The following is a 7,507-nucleotide window of genomic DNA, read 5'->3' on the forward strand; positions in this document are numbered from 1 at the left end:
TCTTCCAATTGAGCACCAAGTTTGTTTCTTCACATCTTACCAACACTTTATCCAAGTTTTCTAGACAATCATCAAAAGAATTCCCGACCACGGAGAAGTCATCGATGAAGACTTCTAGTTAATACTCCACCATGTTCGTGAAGATTGCCATCATACACCTTTGAAAAGTCGCCGGTGCATTCCACAACCCAAATGGAATCCGCGAGAATGTGAAAGTACCATAAAGAAATTTAGAAGTAGTTTTCTCTCTATCCTCTGGAGCAATAAGAATTTGTTTGTAGCCGGAATACCAATCAAGGAAGCAATAGAAAGCACGGCCGGCCAATCTATCAAGCATTTGATCTAGGAAGGGAAGTGAGAAATGATCCTTCCTTGTGACTTTGTTGAGCTTACGGTAGTCCATACACACTCTCCACCCGGTCAACGTTCTTGTAGGAATCAATTACTTCTTATCATTGGTGACCACCGTCATACCCCTTTCTTTGGGACACATTAAACCGGAGAAGTCCACAAACTACCAGAAATGGGGTAAACACCTCGGCATCCAACCACTTGATGATCTCCTTTTTGACAACCTCTTGCATTGTTTAATTGAGTCTTTTTTGATGTTCAATAGATGGTTTGGCACCTTCCTCCAAGTTAATCTTGTCCATGCAAAATGCAGGGCTTATTCTCCGAATATCCGCCAATATCCATCCAATAGCCTTCTTCCTCATTTGTAGCACCGCCAATGTAGAATCTACCTGCATGTTAGTCAAACAAGAGGAAAGAAAAACCAGTAAAGTAGAAGTAGAGCAATGGGTTCAACACCAACATGTGAGGTTCCTCAATTGAAGGCTTTGCTGGAGGAGTGGTTCTATTTTCAAGATCCGAGGACAATTTGCGGGGCTCATAATTGTACGACCCCATTCCTTGCAAAGAGTTCACACATTCCACATAACCCTCCACTTCTTCATCATCACAATTGAACAATACAGCCTCTAATGTATCATCAACATTGGTTTAGTTTGCCTCATAGACTTACACACATGGAAAACCACTTTTTCATCACCAACCCGAAAGGTAAGTCTCCAACTTCAACATCAACTAGAACCTTCCCGTAGAAAGGAAAGGTCTCCCAAGAATAATTGGCACCTCATAGTCAACTTCACAATCAAGAATAAGATAATTCACCGGAAGAATGAATTTATCAACACGGACCAAAACATCATAAATCACTCCCAACGTTCTCTTCATGGTACAATCGGCCATTTGTAATCTCATAGATGTGGGTCTTGGTTGCCCAATTCCCAAAGTCTTGAAAACCGAATAGGTCATCAAATTGATACTTGGTCCAAGATCACAAAGAGCTTTAGCGAATTCGTCACTTCCAATGGTACAAGGAATTGTGAAAGCGCCAGGATTTTCCAATTCAGGAGCCATTGAATGCACAATTGCACTCACTTGATGAGTCATCTTGATAGTTTCACAATTCATGGAACGCTTCTTTGTCACCAAATACTTCAAAAACTTTGCATACCCTGGCATTTGCTCCAATGCTTCAACCAATGGCACATTGATGGATAGACTTTCATCATGTCAATGAACTTTTTGAATTTATTCTTGCCATTTTGCTTGGCAAGCCTTCGAGGATATGGAGGAAGAGGCCTAGACATTGGTGCTTTAGCCTTTTGTAATACCGGTTCTTGTATGTCAACAATGTGCTCCCAAGACGGGTTAACTTCCTCTTGAGTCTCCTCCACATGGTCATCAACATCAATCCGCACTTCATCATTTGCTTGCACCACATTGTTGAGTTTCCTTTAACTTGAGGTGGGTGCATCCCACCTTTTCCACTCCTTGTGGTAACGGCCATGGCATGTCCCGTATTGTTCCAACCCTCTAGGTTCACCACTATCTCACTTGGTAGTGCCCCATTAGGACGCGTGCTTAGAGCTTGAAAGATTTGCCCCTATTGAACTTCCAAGTTGCAAATTGATGTGTTTTGTGAGGCTAGTTGAGCATCGGAGTAGGCATTCTTCTCCCTCATTTGTTTGAAAATATTCTCAATTCGTCCCATCTCATTGTTGGAAGAACTTGGACCTTGGGAAGGATAAGGAGGCGGGTTGTTTGGTTGTTAATATATCGGGGGCCTTTGAAAACCCAACCCCCAAATTGCCTTGGTTATTGTATCATCCCCCTTGGTTGTTGCCTACGCAATATCCTTGGTTGTTGCCACTCCAATTCTCTTGGTTATTTCCACCTCTCCAATTTCCTTAATTGTTGTTACCATTCCAATTACCTTGGTTGTTTTTATTCCAATTACATTGATTACCTTGAGGTCGCCATTGTTGTTGAATCGGGCCTTGGTAGTTGTTTCTTTGCCCTTGAAAGTTGTTCACGTATTGTACTTCTTCCGCTTGTTCATTGTAAGATTCATATTGTTCAAACCCTTTATCTTCTTACACATAATTTCCACACAATTTTGCACTTGTGGACCCTTTTGCCTTCTCTTGTTTACCATCATACTAAATCCCTCCATTGCATTGATTTGATTAGTATTTTTCACTTATTGAAGTTGATCCTTGGCTAATTGATTCATCGCGGTGGTTAACTCGGCAATGGCTTGCCCATGATCATGCAATTCTTTATGTAGGTGAATCACGTTCAGATCACCTTGAGGAACATTTGCTCTTCTTTGCCATGTAGATGAAGTATCCGCCATCTCACAAGCTTCCGCATACGGCGTTGTCATGAAATTTCCACCGGCAAGTTGGTTGACCACGCATTGATTGGCATTATTGATGCACCGATAGAAAGTTTGGTTAATCATAGCATTCATTATGTCATTGTTGGGGAACCCTTTGACCATTGTTCGGTACCTCTCCCATATTACATGCAACGTCTCATTGGGCTCTTGTTTGAATGCTAGAATATTGTCTCTAAGAGTAGCCATTTGCCCGGGAGAAAAGAACTTGGAAATAAATTGTTTCGCCAATTCATCCCATGTATGGATGGAATGGTTTAGCAATCTCTCTAACCAACCCAAGTGTCACACCTCCTTTTTCACACCCCTGGAAGGGTGTATAAGGGAGTTTTTTCCAATTAAAGTGACAATCAAAACATGACTATTTATATTGAATCAGAGTTGCCACTTGGGATAATATATGGTGTCTCAAGTCAGCGATTTAAAATCCCGAGTCGAGGAAGTTTTGACTCTGTTTTAATGTCTACGAACACAGAAATCCGGGTAAGGAATTCTGTTAACTCGGGAGAAGGTGTTAGGCATTCCCCGGTTCCGTGGTATTAGCACGGTCGCTTTGATCATACTTGTCTTATTAAAATTGTCTAATTACTTATTTTTAAACCTATGTGCATTTGCCTTCATTAATTAAGAAATTATCTTAAAACGAGTCACGCGTACGTGTACTCATTTTATTTGGCGCGTGAAAAATCATGTCACGCATACGTGTCCACAATTAATAACGCTTTATTGCTATGAAGAAGCTTTGGTTCGAAGTTGCGCGAACGCATACTCCGATTTTGTTTCTAAGGATCGTAATTATGTCACACGAACGTGTACACAACCACGATGGTTAATTAAAAGCCGCACCTAAAGCACACTATGATGTTTACTTACAAGAATTATTTTTTCTAAACTATATTGACATTCAATGTAAGGCTAAGAGTATTGAACTAATACGTAAAGATATAGAGGCAAATGGTATTCAACCATCCAGTGATGCAGGCCATCTCATAAGTTTTATTTTTGAGCCAAATTGAATTATTCGTTCCACCTAAGCAATTGGAAAATTCAACAGCCTTTTCTTTTACAAGAGTACAAGAGTGTATATTCCATAACTTGAAAACCAAACGATCAAATATAGTAAATAGCACATGAAGCCAATTAACAAATGAAATATCATCACATTCTGCAAACAAAGCAACAAGGTAGTACCTCAAACGTATTAGACTTGAACAACAGGAACAAAGGGGAGAAACCAATACCAGGAAGTCATTCAAACACAACAATAAACAGTATATCAAATATTAAGCATTACATTAAGCCAAATCAACCAGTAAACATTCAGGAAGCGTTGCAAGGATCGGACCTTACAGGATTTAGAGCAAAAATAGAAATCTGGATCCAATTTTGGACTGCGGCCAGAACCTCAACGAACCACGAATCTGCCCGGAAACCTCGAGCGGACAACCTCGATTTTAAATGACGCTACTACCACAGCAATGGCGACACTGGAGCAACAGCCAAAGCGACACACACGAAGGACTTGCCAGATTACTAACTCCAGCCAAACTCGGCCCAAAACGTCACAAAATCCAGAACTTGAAAGATCCAAACTCGTCCGACATAGAAGTAAAGCGCACTAGTTCAGTTGAAACCCATTGTTAGAACAAACATCCGAAATTGGGAGTGAAGAAAGCAGAATATTTTTGTTTTTGTCTGTGTGTGTGGAGGTCGACGGTCTTCATGGAGTCTCGCCGGATTTCATGGTATTTCCGGTGGATCTTGGTGGAAACGGCTGGGCGTTGAGCAGCTACTCCTGGGAGGGGTTCCATTTTTTGGGGTTCTGTCCAAGGGTTACTTTAGGTGCTGAAGATGGTTGTTGATTATGAGATGGAGAAGCAGCAGAGAGGTCTATGTTAGTGAAGGTGTGCTCTTTGGTTGATGAGGAGATGGCTGAAGGGGTGGTGATGGGGTCAGGCGGCTGCTAGTGATTGTCTAGGGATTCTAGGTTTTCTTTGTTAAGTTCTTTATGAAGAAGATGATCGATAGGGGGTGGGGTTTTGGATGAAACGGCGGATCTCCTACTGTGTATAGGTCCTTAGGCGTTAGGTCTAGGGTCTAGGGTGTATTCAAATGTATTTGTATATGGTTTTTTAGGTTAAGGGAGTACGGGTTTGATCTTATTGGGCCTTAATATTTGGCCAAAGACTAAAAATGGACTAAAAAAATTCATAAAAATGGGATAAACCAACCCAAAACTAACTCTTCCTTCTAAAATTTTTTCTCTTCTCCTTTCTTTTCTTTCTTTCGCTTTACTTACTTTTTTCAATTTCTTTTCTCTTTTCCTCTTCACTTTTTCCACTTTTCTCTTCTTTATTTATCTTCTGTATTTGTGTTTTTTGCTACTGATTCCAAAAGAAGGGTATAAAAGAAAACGAGTAAGGCTCAAAAAGGGGTAACAAAGGATAAAGTGTTTAGATAGCAGAAAGAGGACCTCCCAATCTCTAAGAATACCAAGTATAACACATGCACCCTGAAGACGAAAAATGAAGATCATGCATAGCATTTCATTTGCAGCATCGGCGTTGGTATCACAGATATGCCTTCCACCTTTCTTTAGTGCCTTGTCAAGTACAGAGCTCTTCTTGGGTGACTTCTTCTTCAAAATGGATGTGCACTCCCTTGGCTTTATGTTGTAACTTGAGATACGCTTGAACTGAAATTTGCTTGCTTCAAATTGTCCTGGACTCACTTTCTTGTAACAAATTCTGGTCGTCCTCTTAACTTCCCAAACCATCTGCCCCAGTTTCACATAATTCGGGCTTTAAATGACCTCAAGATGTCCAAATATGTACTTATTTCCCTCAAATATCCCTATCATCTTCTAAATTGTTTCATTGTTTCATGATTAAACTAACTTTTAAGACCAAGCCTCGAATTATGCGTGCATGTCATGTCACTAGAACCAGCATGAAAATAACTATAAAAGGAAAAGAGAACTAAACAAAAATGACTAGAAATAACAGAAAACTGAAAATTGCATTAGACAGACGGTAAAAGGGTTTGAACAAGAAGACAAGCAAAGCACACTGGGTTACGACCCTGGAAAACCCTAAATAACACTAAAAAGGGTACTACGACTAAATGAACTAAGCAAAATAAAAGGATAGAAAGGTTTGAGTCACAAGACAATATCCGGATTACAACCTTGAAATAAACCGGACAACAGAAATGACAACAAAATAAACCACCAAGACTCCTCCCGGGCTAGCAAAGTAAGGAGCATCTTTCCAATCACCAAGCTCAAAATCATAGCCACTGAGTTCTGCATCAACGGTACTAGGACCATCGCAAGTCTTCATCACATTGACCTTAGAAAATTGCCGTTGTGTCCCTTTTGCCGGCTCATTTTTATGATCAACTTCCGGAACCGAGAGTGATAGCGCTGAAAGTTTTGCGGCAAGTGGCCCTCCGAGGATCTCAAAAGAGTTTTTATATTCATTTTCAACACAAATCATACCCACCATATGCGTCTCATTATGAACTGGCAATGGACTTTGGCTAGTATCTGCTGCATCTGGATTTTGAACGGTAATGTCACCTGCATCGACAAGCTTCTGGACTGCTCTTTTCAAATTCCAACACTTTTCTATGCTGTGCCCCGGGGAATTTGAGCAATATGCGCACCTTTGAGAATAATCAAAATTCTTTAGAAGGGGGTTCGGCATTTTTATCTGAACTGGCTTCAACATGTCCGATTGCCTCAATCTTTGGAACAGACTGGCATAAGATTCTCCAATAGGAGTGAAAGACTTTTCTCTTTGTTGTTGCCTTCTCATTTTGAACTCCGGCCTTGGTTGGAACCTCTTTCGGGTAGGTGGTTGATATGCTTGAGGTGGCGGATAAGAAATTTGTGGAGGTGGTGCAGGCCATTGCGGGTCTCGTGGGCGCGGAGCATATGGTAATGCATTGTGGATAGAGTACTAGGGAGGTGAGGTATGACCTTTGGGATTTTTTGGAGGAAAGTAACATTGGTGAGGATATCTGGAGTACGAGGATATTTATGGGGTCGGTATTGAGGTTGAAGGCGTTTAGCAGGAATGCCCACTGAATCCTGTCGTTGGCGGGACTCAGAAACATCTTTTCTATCAATGGGAGGACTATCCCGAGCAACTTGTTCATTCCATCTGAACCAAAACTCCCTAAAACCTTCCTTAGGTTTCTTTTCCATCTGAGAGAGGGAGGAGCTGTCTGAGATAATGTCTTCATTGTACTGATAGTGCCGAACAAAATCTTGAGCCATGTCACCCCACGTATGCCACTTACTAATAGTTTGGCGAGTATGCAATTCCAAAGTTGCCCCGGTTAGGCTCTCACTTAAATACGCCATCAGAAACTCATCTTTCCCGCCAACACTTCTCATTTCACTGCAATAACCCCTCAGATGGGCTACTGGATCTCCGCGCCCATCATACAAATTAAACTTTGGCATCTTAAACCCTTTCAGCTTTCTGGATATCTCATCTTGCTCCACTGTCTTAGCAGGCTTTCCAGTTTCACCGGGAGGCTCAAAATGAGGAGCGTGAGAGTTTGGATCTGAGACCTTGAAAGTTGATTCCGGAGCACGGTGTTGGGCATCGGGGATTTTGAACACAGTCTCACTAGAGGATCGAGGAAAGGTAGTTGGTGGATGAGCGATAAAAACATAACTGGTCCAAGGAGCGGGATATGAGGTGGTTCTGGGGGTGGAGTGTGAAAAGGTTGTGGGGAGATATCCTGGAC

This window comes from Nicotiana attenuata, unplaced genomic scaffold (assembly GCF_001879085.1).
Source record: "Nicotiana attenuata strain UT unplaced genomic scaffold, NIATTr2, whole genome shotgun sequence".
In the NCBI taxonomy this organism is placed as follows: domain Eukaryota; kingdom Viridiplantae; phylum Streptophyta; class Magnoliopsida; order Solanales; family Solanaceae; genus Nicotiana; species Nicotiana attenuata.